This window comes from Schistocerca piceifrons, chromosome X (genome assembly GCF_021461385.2).
Source record: "Schistocerca piceifrons isolate TAMUIC-IGC-003096 chromosome X, iqSchPice1.1, whole genome shotgun sequence".
NCBI classification, from domain to species: domain Eukaryota; kingdom Metazoa; phylum Arthropoda; class Insecta; order Orthoptera; family Acrididae; genus Schistocerca; species Schistocerca piceifrons.
In genome coordinates this window covers 860,620,317-860,637,084 of record NC_060149.1, presented here as the reverse complement: position 1 = coordinate 860,637,084, position 16,768 = coordinate 860,620,317, and positions in this window count along the sequence as shown.

Here is a 16,768-nt window from a genome sequence, read left to right as displayed (position 1 = left end):
TTACAGCTATGCGGATAAGATGCCTGTCATTTCGAATGCTAGTGATACGAGGCCGTTGGGATCCAGCACGGCGTTCCGTATTACCCTCCTGAACCCACCGATTCCATATGCTGCTAACAGTCATTGGATCTCGACCAACGCGAGCAGCAATATCGCGATACGATAAACGGCAATCCGACCTTTAACAAAGTGGGAAGCGTGTTGGTACGCATTTCTTCTCCTTACACGAATCATCACAACAACGTTTCACCAGGCAACGCCGGTCAACTGCTGTTTGTGTATGAGAAATCGGTTGGAAACTTTCCTCATGTCAGCACGTTGTAGGTGTCGCCACCGGCGCCAACCTTTTGTGAATGCTCTGAAAAGCTAATCATTTGCATATCACAGCATCTTCTTCCTGTCGGTTAAATGTCGTGTCTGTAGCACATCTTCGTGGTGTGGCAACGGCCAACGGCCTCGTATCACTAGCAGTCGAGATGACAGGCATCTTATCCGCATAGCTGTAACGGATCGTGCAGCCACGTCTCGATCCCTGAGTCAACAGATGGGGACGTTTGCAAGACAGCAACCATATGCCCGAACAGTTCGACGACGTTTGCAGCAGTATGGACTATCAGCTCGTAGACCATGGCTGCGATTACCCTTGACGCTGCATCACAGACCGGAGCGCCTGCGATGGTGTACTCAACGACGAACCCGGGTGCACGAACGGCAAAACGTCAATTTTACGGGTGAATCCAGATTCTGTTAACAGCATCATGATGGTCGAATCCGTGTTTGGCGACATCGCGGTGAACGTACATTGGATGCGTGTATTCGCCATCGCCATACTGGCGTATCACCCGGCGTGATGGTATGGGGTGCCGTTGGTTACACGTCTCGCTCACCTCTTGTTCACATTAACGGCACTTTGAACAGTGGACGTTACATTTCAGATGTGTTACGATCCATGGCTCTACCCTTCATTCGATCCCGGCGAAACCCTACATTTTAGCAGGATAATGCACGACTACATATTGCAGATCCTGTACGGGCCTTTCTGGATATAGAAAATGTTGGACTGCTGTCCTGTCCAGCACATTCTCCAAATCTCTCCCCAATTGAAAACGTCTGGTCAATGGTGGTCGAGCAACTGTCTCGTCACAATACACCAGTCACTACTCGTGATGAACTGTGGTATCGTGTTGCAGCTTCATGGGCAGCTGTACCCGTACAAGCCATCCAAGCTGTGTTTGACTCAATGCCCAGGCGTATCAAGGCCGTTATTACGGCCAGAGGTGGTTGTTCTGGGTACTGATCTCTCAGGAAGTATTCACCAAAATTGGGTGAAATGTAATCACATGTCAGTTCTAGTATAATATATTTGTCCAATGAATACCCGTTTATCATCTGCATTTCTTCTTGGTGTAGCAATTTTAGTGGCCATTAGTGTACATGGCGATGTACACTCCTGGAAATGGAAAAAAGAACACATTGACACCGGTGTGTCAGACCCACCATACTTGCTCCGGACACTGCGAGAGGGCTGTACAAGCAATGATCACACGCACGGCACAGCGGACACACCAGGAAACGCGGTGTTGGCCGTCGAATGGCGCTAGCTGCGCAGCATTTGTGCACCGCCGCCGTCAGTGTCAGCCAGTTTGCCTTGGCATACGGAGCTCCATCGCAGTCTTTAACACTGGTAACATGCCGCGACAGCGTGGACGTGAACCGTATGTGCAGTTGACGGACTTTGAGCGAGGGCGTATTGTGGGCATGCGGGAGGCCGGGTGGACGTACCGCCGAATTGCTCACCACGTGGGGCGTGAGGTCTCCACAGTACATCGATGTTGTCGCCAGTGGTCGGCGGAAGGTGCACGTGCCCGTCGACTTGGGACCGGACCGCAGCGACGCACGGATGCACGCCAAGACCGTAGGATCCTACGCAGTGCCGTGGGGGACCGCACCGCCACTTCCCAGCAAATTAGGGACACTGTTGCTCCTGGGGTATCGGCGAGGACCATTCGCAACCGTCTCCATGAAGCTGGGCTACGGTCCCGCACACCGTTAGGCCGTCTTCCGCTCACGCCCCAACATCGTGCAGCCCGCCTCCAGTGGTGTCGCGACAGGCGTGAATGGAGGGACGAATGGAGACGTGTCGTCTTCAGCGATGAGAGTCGCTTCTGCCTTGGTGCCAATGATGGTCGTATGCGTGTTTGGCACCGTGCAGGTGAGCGCCACAATCAGGACTGCATACGACCAAGGCACACAGGGCCAACACCCGGCATCATGGTGTGGGGAGCGATCTCCTACACTGGCCGTACACCACTGGTGATCGTCGAGGGGACACTGAATAGTGCACGGTACATCCAAACCGTCATCGAACCCATCGTTCTACCATTCCTAGACCGGCAAGGGAACTTGCTGTTCCAACAGGACAATGCACGTCCGCATGTATCCCATGCCACCCAACGTGCTCTAGAAGGTGTAAGTCAACTACCCTGGCCAGCAAAATCTCCGGATCTGTCCCCCATTGAGCATGTTTGGGACTGGATGAAGCGTCGTCTCACGCGGTCTGCACGTCCAGCACGAACGCTGGTCCAACTGAGGCGCCAGGTGGAAATGGCATGGCAAGCCGTTCCACAGGACTACATCCAGCATCTCTACGATCGTCTCCATGGGAGAATAGCAGCCTGCATTGCTGCGAAAGGTGGATATACACTGTACTAGTGCCGACATTGTGCATGCTCTGTTGCCTGTGTCTATGTGCCTGTGGTTCTGTCAGTGTGATCATGTGATGTATCTGACCCCAGGAAAGTGTCAATAAAGTTTCCCCTTTCTGGGACAATGAATTCACGGTGTTCTTATTTCAATTTCCAGGAGTGTATATTCTATGAGCATATGTGACAGATATAAGAGTTTAGTTTTTTGTTTTTCGTATGTAACACCACATTGTTTGTGTTACGAAAACATTAGCGTTGACCATAATAAAATTCAGGGGAATAAAGTCTTATTCTTTTAGTTGTATGTAAAACTAGCTACACATACGTTTAGTAGGGACATTGGTTTTGTTTTCCAAATATCTTCAAGGGATGCAATATACTTCAGTTAAAAGGAAACGATGTACAAGAAATTAAATTTTTTATGTATGAGATGTCATTGGCTCTATGCAGTATGAAACCACAATAATTTTAGGTTCTAATTCCTTAAGGTAAATTATAACACAGTGAACTTATAATAAGTAGGCCAACAGCATTTAGGAATGTAGTTAGGCTGAGGAATATAATTTATGCGGAAAAGTGCAACCAGTTGATGTTGAAATACCAGTAGATCGAATAGTTTCTATCACGAAAGCCACCTCGTAACACTTGGGAATTTACTGAATATTAGAGACATGAAATTCATTGGTCATAGACGAGTACTGTTTCTATTGAATAACTTCGCTTTTCGTACATTAATCGCTCTCATCAAGCACAGACTTGTACCGATCAAAATAAATAGTTACGATATCTATAAGAAACATTACCTTGTAGTAGTCTTAAGGACAGGCTATGCTGTGCTCTCTTCGTCAGGAGAAAATCAAACAAGTGCGTCTAGGACTCACGATCTGAAGGTTCTGTACAAACTTAATTATATGTGTAGACAGTTCATACAAAATTATCAATGAATGAGTTTTGAAGTATCAAAATATGTGACATAAAAGGCCATATCTTTCGAATATTGACAAAGAAGCTTAAAAATTTAAACCGCCTTGGAGACGCAGACCTCAGAGTTTTAGATAAATTTCAATTTCATACCTGTAACATTTCGTGATAGAAGGGGGTCTCAACAGACTGACAGACGGACAACAAAACAAGTGGTTTTTATGTAATATAATAACAGATTAACTAATTTTGGACTTTTTTCCTGTACTTGTACTGTGAAACCTTGCTTCCTACCAAGTTTTATTACTCTGGGTTAATAGAAAGTATCCTGTAGATTTGCCCGCCCCGTTAGCCGCGCGGTCTAACTCGCTACTTCCCAAGCGCGAAAGCGTGCTGGCCCCTGCACGAATCCGCCCGGTGGATTACAGTCGAGGTCCAGTGTGCTGGCCAGCCTGTGGATGGTTTTCAAAGCGGTTTTCCATCTACCTCGGCGAATGCGGGCTCGTTCCCTTATTCCGCCTCAGTTATACTATGTCGGCGACTGCTGCACAGACACATCCTATACGTATGCCTACATCATAATTACTCAACCACGCAAACATTTAGGGATACATTCGTCTGGTATGAGACTTTCCCGTGGGGGCAACCGCACAATAACCCTGGGTTCGGTGTGGAGCGGCGGTGGGGTTGGTGGACTGCTGTGGCCTGTTGTGGGGCTGTGAACCACTGAGGGCAACGGTGGGACGAAGCCTCTTCTTCTTTTCTAGATCCCCGTTTTAAATACACAATACACACCCTGTAGGTTTTGATGAGTGAGTTAGCGAGTATTAAAATATGTTACATAAATACACTCCTGGAAATGGAAAAAAGAACACATTGACCCCGGTGTAGACCCAACATACTTGCTCCGGACACTGCGAGAGGGCTGTACAAGCAATGATCACACGCACGGCACAGCGGACGGACCAGGAACCGCGGTGTTGGCCGTCGAATGGCGCTAGCTGCGCAGCATTTGTGCACCGCCGCCGTCAGTGTCAGCCAGTTTGCCGTGGCATACGGAGCTCCATCGCAGTCTTTAACACTGGTAGCATGCCGCGACAGCGTGGACGTGAACCGTATGTGCAGTTGACGGACTTTGAGCGAGGGCTTATAGTGGGCATGCGGGAGGCCGGGTGGACGTACCGCCGAATTGCTCAACACGTGGGGCGTGAGGTCTCCACAGTACATCGATGTTGTCGCCAGTGGTCGGCGGAAGGTGCACGTGCCCGTCGACCTGGGACCGGACCGCAGCGACGCACGGATGCACGCCAAGACCGTAGGATCCTACGCAGTGCCGTAGGGGACCGCACCGCCACTTCCCAGCAAATTAGGGACACTGTTGCTCCTGGGGTATCGGCGAGGACCATTCGCAACCGTTTCCATGAACCTGGGCTACGGTCCCGCACACCGTTAGGCCGTCTTCCGCACACGCCCCAACATCGTGCAGCCCGCCTCCAGTGGTGTCGCGACAGGCGTGAATGGAGGGACGAATGGAGACGTGTCGTCTTCAGCGATGAGAGTCGCTTCTGCCTTGGTGCCAATGATGGTCGTATGTGTGTTTGGCGCCGTGCAGGTGAGCGCCACAAACAGGACTGCATACGACCGAGGCACACAGGGCCAACACCCGGCATCATGGTGTGGGGAGCGATCTCCTACACTGGCCGTACACCACTGGTGATCGTCGAGGGGACACTGAATAGTGCACGGTACATCCAAACCGTCATCGAACCCATCGTTCTACCATTCCTAGACCGGCAAGGGAACTTGCTGTTGCAACAGGACAATGCACGTCCGCATGTATCCCGTGCCACCCAACGTGCTCTAGAAGGTGTAAGTCAACTACCCTGGCCAGCAAGATCTCCGGATCTGTCCCCCATTGAGCATGTTTGGGACTGGATGAAGCGTCGTCTCACGCGGTCTGCACGTCCAGCACGAACGCTGGTCCAACTGAGGCGCCAGGAGGAAATGGCATGGCAAGCCGTTCCACAGGACTACATCCAGCATCTCTACGATCGTCTCCATGGGAGAATAGCAGCCTGCATTGCTGCGAAAGGTGGATATACACTGTACTAGTGCCGACATTGTGCCTGCTCTGTTGCCTGTGTCTATGTGCCTGTGGTTCTGTCAGTGTGATCATGTGATGTATCTGACCCCAGGAATGTGTCAATAAAGTTCCCCCTTCCTGGGACAATGAATTCACGGTGTTCTTATTTCAGTTTCCAGGAGTGTAGTTATGTCTTTTGATTACAGTGACTTAAAAGCTTAAAAATTCTGCACCACTATGAGATCGTAGACATTGGTATGTGACATAAATTTCAAGTTGGCACCTCTACCCGTTCCTAAGAAAAAGCGATCTTAAGTGACGGACAGGCAGAGAAAAGAACAAAAACAGGGGGTCCGTTTTTACCCTTAGAAGAAATGTACCACGATCAATGTCTCCAACATACACAGACTGAAATATATGACTGCAGTACTGAGTCTGAGTTAACGAAAAACTGTCTGATCAGATGAAATGCTTTGCTTCGCTAAAATAACATGTAAATAAATAACAAGTGTCTTCATTACAGAGAGTCTACCGTTACATAGCATGTATGTAGTTTCTTGCACAGGTGCTATTCATTTGCTTTCCGCACACAACATGTGCGTCTGTGCTAGGGCCTCATTCACTTTCTTTTCTAGATTCGATTCTTAGTCAGCAGTCACTAAGGCGAGGATGTTGTCGGTGAAAGTAAATACTCTGTCCACTATATTCATTATATCTAGTGATCCCTACAGGAATCAAATGTGACATCCCAGAAAACAGGACTGTACCTTGGCACCTGAATAAAGCTTTTTGAGATCTTCTTGCTTATCTGATTGGGTCCAGCGAGCCAATCCCTGTGCTACATCTGCAGTTTCAAAGCAATTCCAGAGGATTTGATGACTCAGAGACTTGTAGAGATGCCGTACTTATAGAAGCACCTGTCATGTCCACCATAATTACCATTACGTATTTCCGAGTCGCCTGATCCACGGAGTCTATTTAAACACAGTTTGATTGCCTCCTCAACTGAGTCACCTTTGTGAAACCTGTGTTGACTAAGTCCCATGTTCTCCTACCATGCGGGCAGTCATCCGCATAACAGCCTCTCCAGGAACTTTGTGAGAGGGTTGTTTAAGTACGCAGGTCTGCAGTGAGCGTACTACTAACTCCAGACGACCGTTTCCTCCATTATCTTAGAACTGTTATTATATTTCGTGTGATGTATGAAGCTGAAACAGCGCTGTAGAATGAAAGTTTTAGGGAAATCAACGCATACCTTCAAGTTGCATCTGTAGACATGACCTTATTTTCGTTCCGAAGTCCTCTCATTGCTTTGGCATTACCCTGAGATAATCGCCTCGTGCAAAATTAAGTGACTTATGGGCCAGTGGATAACCGTTGAATGAACGCAAATATGAAAACTTATGTCGCACGTTATACCAATTATCATATCAAAGCGTAATGAGCAGAATAGTTGATACTATTATATACTGTAAATTCAAAGTTCTGTGGAGGACTTGGGGCAGTTATGGGCGATAATTAGTCCCGACCTGCTTCATCTCTTCTGAAAAACTGAAGCCCGAATCACACGCTGCAGATACGTGACGTCATATGTGAACAGTCGCCACCAACGTGGCGGAACTGCCACCAAAATGTGGGTCATTCATGAACTCGGCAGCACATTTTCAGTATAACCATTCCCTGTACGTGACCCAGTGGTCAAGTTATTATACATAGACAGCGTAAAATAAAGACAAAATTTCTAGGAATGAACACTGATTTTCAGTTCCAGCGATGAGAATACAGCTAAAATAAATATAGAGTGTATTTGGGAATTGGAATAGTCCTCATACGGCCATCATGATTTTGATTTTCCGTTGATTCCATAAAATTCTTTAGGCAAATGCTGGGAAGATTCCAACTGTATGGCCATGGCCGACTAGCTGTTCCACACTTGTCACTCTAGACCTGTAAGTTTATAAATGTCTGTGTACAGAATTACGTTCTTTTGTAGTTCTTAAGTTGTATTACTATGACATGTCCAGTATCCTGGTAAAACTGATCTGCAGATGAATAAAAGTACTACTACTACAGAGTGTGCAAGAAAAACGAGCCGATTTGGATACAGAGAAACAAGGTGAGGATTTCATTGTAAAATCAATCACAACTACGAAACAGCTGTAGGGTAATGTTTGTTCTTGGACATTTTGTTTGTGCAAGTTGCATACACTTAGATACAAGTATACATTCACGAGGAAAGCTGTTGTTCTGTTAATTGATTTATGACCCCCTGGGGATAATCAACCTTTCTGAGAAACCTTCATACCCTCTACATACTTCCCCACCCCTCTAGGAAGTCCACAACCCCATTCCCCTCACCAATAGAACCACACTTTTGATATCAGATTAACTGACTAATTAATTAAATTGATCAATTAATTACCTCCTCCCTCTTTGGGAAATCCACCAGCCCCTTTCTCCCCCACTCCTTCTCCTCTCCCCCATATGGAAATTCGTGGGGAAAAGACATAGTCTGTGCTGAAGAGGAAGGATCTCATGATCGAAATTTGAAACCAGTGTCAATTACATAGCAGAGGATATACTGTTTACTTACAAAATTGAATCTTCAAGGGTTCAGTCTCTATATTTGGTGGGAAAAGCTGATGTCCAGCAAATACATGTCATAACTATATAATGACACTGCTATAGATTGGAGGTGTTGCCTTGTTGGAAAATTTTCATGTGTGTGTTCACTGTGATACGTAGGGATTGACTGAAATAGTGCACAATGGCACCACCAGAGGATGTTACATCCTGCAACCCTTGACTCCTCCCTCCCCACCCCTCCCAAAGAAAGAAGTGTAAAAAATCACTCATTCTGTGCTGAGCTGGTGGATGGGAGGATCCCATGACAGGAAATTCAACTACATTGCAGAGGGCATAATAATATATTATTTATTTACAAAATTCAATTTGCATGCGAATTTTCAGGGATTTGATCGCTTTATTTGGTGGGAAAAGCTTATCATTCTCTGCTCTTTACTTAATTTTGAAAGATGCAGGAGTCGTAAAATACATCAGAAAGAAGTAGTTAAAAATGGAAACAGATCAGTTTCTTTCCCGCTCGTGCAACGAATACTGTCACGAAATCGATGTCAACATGAAACACTCATTGCACTTAATTACACTATTACAGATCACACTAATGATACCTGGAAAAAAAGTTCCTGAATCCATCTTTGCATGCCACACCCGATTACACGTGCTGGACTTCCACCAACCATTTGAGTCATGAGTGCTGGATTGGGTGGGAGGCAGTGGTCGTCTGCAGAGGAATGTGTGATACTGGATGTCTACTTCCTCTGAAATTTGATACCAGACTCACTTCCTGTTTTGCTTCCAAACACACACCTTCCATGACAGCTCAGTGGAAGCAGCTGCTCTACGTGCATGTATGGACTGAGTTAGTTCACAATATCACCAGCAGATCATACCGGGAAGAGCAGCGACCCGCCCCTGCCACACATTTAGTACACAAAGTAGCGTTGTACATCCTGAGGATAAATTTAATTATACCCTCAGATGTTGCAGATTACAGCAATGAAATGAACTGTATCACGGAAAGCTTTCTTTATATCTTTGCAATTCAAAAATCTTTGAAAATAAATGTTTTAAGTACAAACATTAATCACTCAAATGAGTGTCCTGTAGCGTAAAACTGTGTGTCTTGCTGTAAGATAATTCTGTGGAAGTAGTGTAGTTATCGTCCTCCATAAGCAAAGTTCTGCAGAAGTCAATGTACTTACCTCGTCATAAACAAAAGTGAAATGCTTTACGTATAGATATCGTAGTTATTACGATTATTGCCGTGATGAAGAAAGTACTGTAATGTAACGTACTGTTGTACTACGGAAAAGGCTGTCTCATTGTAGCTATACCACAAAGTTACTACTAAAACATGTTTGTTTTCCAGAAGAATTCAGAAAAACTGTGCAAATATGAAACCGATATAGCGCAAAAGCAATAATGTAAATTGTGTCACTCATTAGTAGCGTCGTGATATAATTGTGTAGCTGTCAAATAAACTAACCACTGTGTCATCTGGTGTCTCTCAGAAAGTACTTTACACCCATAATGTCTTTTCAAGTAAATTAAAATGCTGCATTAAAATCTCATTAGCAGTACCGGTATATATTCTACATCTACATCTACATTTATACTCCGCAAGCCACCCAACGGTGTGTGGCGGAGGGCACTTTACGTGCCATTGTCATTACCTCCCTTTCCTGTTCCAGTCGCGTATGGTTCGCGGGAAGAACGACTGTCTGAAAGCCTCCGTGCGCGCTCTAATCTCTCTAATTTTACATTCGTGATCTCCTCGGGAGGTATAAGTAGGGGGAAGCAATATATTCGATATCTCATCCAGAAACGTACCCTCTCGACACCTGGCGAGCAAGCTACACCGCGATGGAGAGCGCCTCTCTTCCAGAGTCTGCCACTTGAGTTTGTTAAACATCTCCGTAAAGCTATCACGGTTACCAAATAACCCTGTGACGAAACGCGCCGCTCTTGTTTGGATCTTCTCTATCTCCTCCGTCAACCCGATCTGGTACGGATCCCACACTGATGAGCAATACTCAAGTATAGGTCGAACGAGTGTTTTGTAAGCCACCTCCTTTGTTGATGGACTACATTTTCTAAGGACTCTCCCAATGAATCTCAACCTGGTACCCGCCTTACCAACAATTAATTTTATATAATCGTTCCACTTCAAATCGTTTCGCACGCATACTCCCAGATATTTTACAGAAGTAACTGCTACCAGTGTTTGTTCCGCTATCATATAATCATACAATAAAGGATCTTTCTTTCTATATATTCGCAATACATTACATTTGTCTATGTTAAGGGTCAGTTGCCACTCCCTGCACCAAGTGCCTATCCGCTGCAGATCTTCCTGCATTTCGCTACAATTTTCTAATGCTGCAACTTCTCTGTATACTACAGCATTATCCGCGAAAAGCCGCATGGAACTTCCGACACTATCAACTAGGTCATTTATATATATTGTGAAAAGCAATAGTCCCATAACACTCCCCTGTGGCACGCCAGAGGTTACTTTAACGTCTGTAGACGTCTCTCCATTGATAACAACATGCTGTGTTCTGTTTGCTAAAAACTTTTCAATCCAGCCACACAGCTGGTCTGAAGCCGGCCGAAGTGGCCGTGCGGTTAAAGGCGCTGCAGTCTGGAACCGCAAGACCGCTACGGTCGCAGGTTCGAATCCTGCCTCGGGCATGGATGTTTGTGATGTCCTTAGGTTAGTTAGGTTTAACTAGTTCTAAGTTCTAGGGGACTAATGACCTCAGCAGTTGAGTCCCATAGTGCTCAGAGCCATTTGAAACATTTTTGAGCTGGTCTGATATTCCGTAGGCTCTTACTTTGTTTATCAGGTGACAGTGCGGAACTGTATCGAACGCCCTCCGGAAATCAAGAAAAATAGCATCTACCTGGGAGCCTGTATCTAATATTTTCTGGGTCTCATGAACAAATAAAGCGAGTTGGGTCTCACACGATCGCTGTTTCCGGAATCCATGTTGATTCCTACATAGTAGATTCTGGGTTTCAAAAAACGACTTGATACTCGATCAAAAAACATGTTCTAAAATTCTACAACAGATCGAAGTCAGAGATATAGGTCTATAGTTTTGCGCATCTGCTCGACGACCCTTCTTGAAGACTGGGACTACCTGTGCTCTTTTCCAATCATTTGGAACCTTCCATTCCTCTAGAGACTTGCGGTACACTGCTGTTAGAAGGGGGGCAAGTTCTTTCGCGTACTCTGTGAAGAATCGAATTGGTATCCCGTCGGTCCAGTGGACTTTCCTCTGTTGAGTGATTCCAGTTGCTTTTCTATTCCTTGGACACTCATTTCGATGTCAGCCATTTTTTCGTTTGTGCGAGGATTTAGAGAAGGAACTGCAGTGCGGTCTTCCTCTGTGAAACAGCTTTGGAAAAAGGTGTTTAGTATTTCAGCTTTACGCGTGTCATCCTCTGTTTCAATGCCATCATCATCCCGGAGTGTCTGGATATGCTGTTTCGAGCCACTTACTGATTTAACGTAAGACCAGAACTTCCTAGGGTTTTCTGTCAAGTCGGTACATAGAATTTTACTTTCGAATTCACCGACCGCTTTACGCATAGCCCTCCTTACGCTAACTTTGACATCGTTTAGCTTCTGTTTGTCTGAGAGGTTCTGGCTGCGTTTAAACTTGGAGTGAAGCTCTCTTTGCTTTCGCAGTAGTTTCCCAACTTTGTTGTTGTACCACGGTGGGTTTTTCACGTCCCTCACAGTTTTATTCGGCACGTACCTGTCTAAAACGCATTTTACGATTGCCTTGAACTTTTTCCATAAACACTCAACATTGTCAGTGTCGGAACAGAAATTTTCGTTTTGATCTGTTAGGTAGTCTGAAATCTGCCTTCTATTACTCTTGCTAAACAGATAAACCTTCCTCCCTTTTTTTATATTCCTATTAACTTCCATATTCAGGGATGCTGCAACGGCCTTATGATCACTGATTCCCTGTTCTGTACATACAGAGTCGAAAAGTTCGGGTCTGTTTGTTATCACTAGGTCCAAGATGTCATCTCCACGAGTCGGTTCTCTGTTTAATTGCTCGAGGTATGTTCTAAGTATGTAAGCCTTGTAGTCGTTACGTAATCGTGCAACTAAAAAGGAAGAATGTACACACACAATAACACTGAGTCATCTGTTCACTATAACAATGCATTCGTAATTACTGTCTAAATAAGTTCCCTAGCTTCTTGCCTGTATAGTGGATTTCCAAACATTGTTGCATGTTAACAGTTTCTAAGTATGACAAAGGGTACTAGTAACGTGAAGTGAAAAATTTTATGGCAAAGACTAAGTTAAAAAGCAGATTATCTCTCAATAAACGGTTTTACATATGAAATGTGGTGCAATCCTTTACTCTTCCCAGTACTCAGAGTTAGAACTTCAACGCAATTATCATGTGGTATACGTCGGATTCTGTAAGGTCCATTGTAAATCAGAAATAATTTGTGACTAAAGTGTTTCTTCTTATGTGACAATGAATGAGCTTTAATGAGAACTTTCTGACCAATATATAATTTCTTTGCATTTTTTTTACCCTGTAGTTTTCTCCTTTTGTCTGCAGCAGAATTTATGTTTGTAATAGCCAAATCAATTATGTGTTTGTGTCGAAGTTTACGTGTATTCGGAAAAGGTACAAGCTCTCTGATTCTGTTTGGTGGTTCTTCATTCTTCAGTACAAAAGTAGGTGGTAAAGCAGTGGAGTCATGAGGCATTTCATTCAGCACGTTGTGAAATAAGTGTAAATATCTGTACCAATACTGATGCTTTCTTTGACAATAAAGTCTGCAAAGCTTATTGATTTCCTTCATAATCCGTTCAGACGGGTTACAATGTGGTGAATACAATGAAATAAAAACAGGTTTGATTTTATAATTCGGAAGCATGCGTGACCAAACAGCAGATATGAATTGCGGTCCGTTATCTGAAATGACTTTACTAACGTGTCCAACTTCATGTAAGAAATTTTTAACAAAGGCGTGGGATACAGACCGTCCAGTGGCTTTACGTAACGGTGTGAAAGAAACAAATTTTGAAGTAGGTTCAACAGCCACTAGAACGTAAGAAAATCCATTCGATGTTCTGACAAGGAGTCCCAAGAGATCAACAGTAGAAAATTCTTTTAATTTAGAAGGAATGATAGGAAACAACGGAGCATGATGTGAGATGGTAGATGGTTTAGCTTTTTGACAAAGTTTAGAAATAGACAAGGTTCATCGAATTCTCTTTTCCAAGTTGTTAAAATAACAAGTCGTCCGAAGAATATGATAACATTTTCGTGGAACAAAATGTGTGTAGCTGAAATTAATGTATCAAATGAGTTTATTAACAAAATCGTCAGGAATGCAAAGTACCCATAGCTTGTCATCAACAGTGCAGCGTTTGAAGAGTATTTTGTTCCTAACCAGATAATAATGCCGAATCTGTGTGTGTATCTTTTCATGAAATTTACTTTTGATATCTTTCCAAATCGGATCTTTATCTTGTTTATGAGCAATGTCCCTTAAAGATGGGATGATGAAGCTTTCAAAGACGACTTCCTGAATGTAAATAATACTGAAATTTTTTTGAGGTTGCTGCCTTCTGTGTTACTTTTCTCAAGCCCAGCCAGTGCACGTGATACTGCGTCCGCAACACTGTTGTCCTTGCCGGGAATGTAGACTATTGTGAAGTGGAATTCTTACAGAAACAATGCCCTACGTTTTAACCTGTCACGATTTAATTTTGAAGATATAAGAAATTGTAATGTACGATGATCACTGTATTCTTTTATGTGATTACCAGAAAGAAAGAAACGGAATTTGTTAAATGCCCAAACGATAGCTAAAGCTTCTAATTCAGTAACGGAATAATTTTTTTCAGATTTTGTTAGCACTCTGCTAGCAAAAGCAATGGTTTTATGAATAGTAGTGTCACATTCTATGGATTCTTGAAATAAATGGGCACCAAGACCGACTTCAGAAGAATCTATGATAAGGCAGAAATCTTGTGACAGATCTGGATGAGCTAGTATTGGCGCGTTAAGTAGCGATTCTTTCAAAGAATTGAATTCCAACTGTGCCTGTTCGTTCCAGTTCCAAATAGTATTTCTTCCAGTGAGAGAACAAAGTTTTGGTGTAACTAGAATTTCCATATTCAGCAAAACGACAGTAAAAATTTACGAGACCTAGAAAACTGCGGACTTGTTTTTTTGTGCATGGAACTGGAATGGCTCTGATTGCTTCTAACTTTTCAGGATCCGGTTGAATGTCTTCAGAACAAATAAATAATGTGTCCCAAAAACTTCACCTTTGTCCTGCCGAATTCAGACTTTTCCAGGTTAACTGAAATTTCAGATTCTGCAAAAATACGTAACACACTGTTGAGGATGCTATTATGTTGTTCCCATGAGGCTTCTGCTATTAGAATATCGTCCACATATAAGGTGATGTGACGTTTCAAGAACTCTGCTAATATGGAATATAGCCCACGAATGAATGCTGCCGAAGAAATGTTCGAACCAAAAGGAAATTTGCGGAACTGATAACAAACGCCGGAACAAAGAAAGGCTGTGTATTTTCTACATTCTGGGTGAAGTTCAATCAGATAAAAGCTGGATCTGAGATCAATAGAAGACAACAATTTTACACCATTAAAGTTTTGAAGCAGTTCTTCCAACGTTTGCGGCCTGTCTGTTTCAGAAATGATGATAGTATTGATTTGTCTCGAATCTAAGACAAGCCTGATCGATTCATTTTTCTTCTCAACAACATGTAATGGACTGTTGTATGAGCTTACTGCAGGCTCGATAATGCCCTCGTCAAACATAGATTGTATTTCAGTTCTAACACGGTCCCTATAATGTGTCGGAATTACGTATGGTCTAACACAAAATTTAATATGCTCACGAAATTGGTATTGAAATCCCTTGATTGTTCCTGTTTTGTGAGTAAAAACTGTGGAATGTGCTTGTAAGATTTCAAAAAGGTCCTGCCTATCAGTGTCATTATAGTTCTCAATTGTTTGGGTTTTTTTCTGAATTAACAGATTCGTATCAAATACGCCGTTGATACCATCCCTGTCAGTACGTTCAGAGTGATTGTTAGTGTCAAGGTACGTCGAAAGTTTCGAACTTTTGTCTAACAGGAGGTAAAGCCGATAAATTTCCTCGTCATGGTTTGGGAGCCAATCTTCAAATTTCAAAGCTATTGATTTACCTTCTTTCTGTAAACTTATTTCATCATCGTTAAAGTTTAATACTGCTTTGTAGTCATTCAAAAAGTCTACTCCTAATATAATTTCCGTCGACAATAATGGAACGATAAGGAACTTCATAGAGAAACTGTGGCTTTGACAAAAGAATTCTAAGTTGGTTTGGTGGCGTACATCTACACTTTCTCCAAAGGTTGCACCTCGTAGTTTAATCTTACGCAACAGAAGTGTGAGGGAATCTTTCGATTTGTTGCATTTGCTAAAGGCTGTTTCACTAATTACTGAAATGGGACTGCCAGAGTAAAGTACTGCCTTAAATTTTACGTCATTTACTGTTACGTGGATATCAAGATGTGCAATGTTGTTCTGTTTTACGTCGTGTTCCTGGAGTAAGATGTCCCTAATGTCTTCCATTTTTACGTAATTACTAGCCACGGCAACTACGTCGTCAGCTTCATAAGTACGTTTTGTGGCTGCCAGCGGTGTGAGTCATTGCCTACTGTCTCTTTGTTGGCGCACGTCGTTATTGGGATTTGGAGATCTAACTTCTACAAATTCACCTTGTCGAGAGGGCCCTGCCCTGTCTGAATCCTGCCATTCTGATGAAACTCAGGTCTTTCGTTATGATTATATCGTCTGTCGTCATGTCGGTAGTTTCCATAGTTTCTTTCTTGTCGGTCATGTGGTGGAGAATTTCTCCCGGAATCGTAACTGCCCAGTGGACCGTTGCGTCTGAAGTTATTCTGTCTCCATAGATAATAATTATGTTGGTTCCCATATTGTCTGTTTCTCTGATTGTCTATGTTATAGTCATTACCATGGAGAGGTGATCTTTCCCTGTTGGTATTATTACTCTGCCAACGGTTGTCAGACGAATGATGTCTGTTTTGGTCACGATATGCGTTGTAATAATAGCCTTGTCGTGTCCATTTATTATTTCTGTCATCGCGGAATTGTGACGGATGTGACCGGCAATTGTTGTGTTCCTGTTTTCGCGTCCCGAGATTGTCAGTGTCAATTTCTAATTCTTGTGACAGTCCCTGAAAAGCTTCGATGTCGTCTTTGCAACGTCCTGCCAAAATAATATGTCGTAAATGTTCAGGCAATTTGATTAAGGAAATGTGGATGAGTTCTGAGGGGCTGTATGGGTTTGAAAGATACTGATTCTTATGTAACATGTCTTCGAAACATTTGACAAGACTGGAAAATTCGATTGTTCGAAATGTTTCATCATTATGATGCTATGTTTTA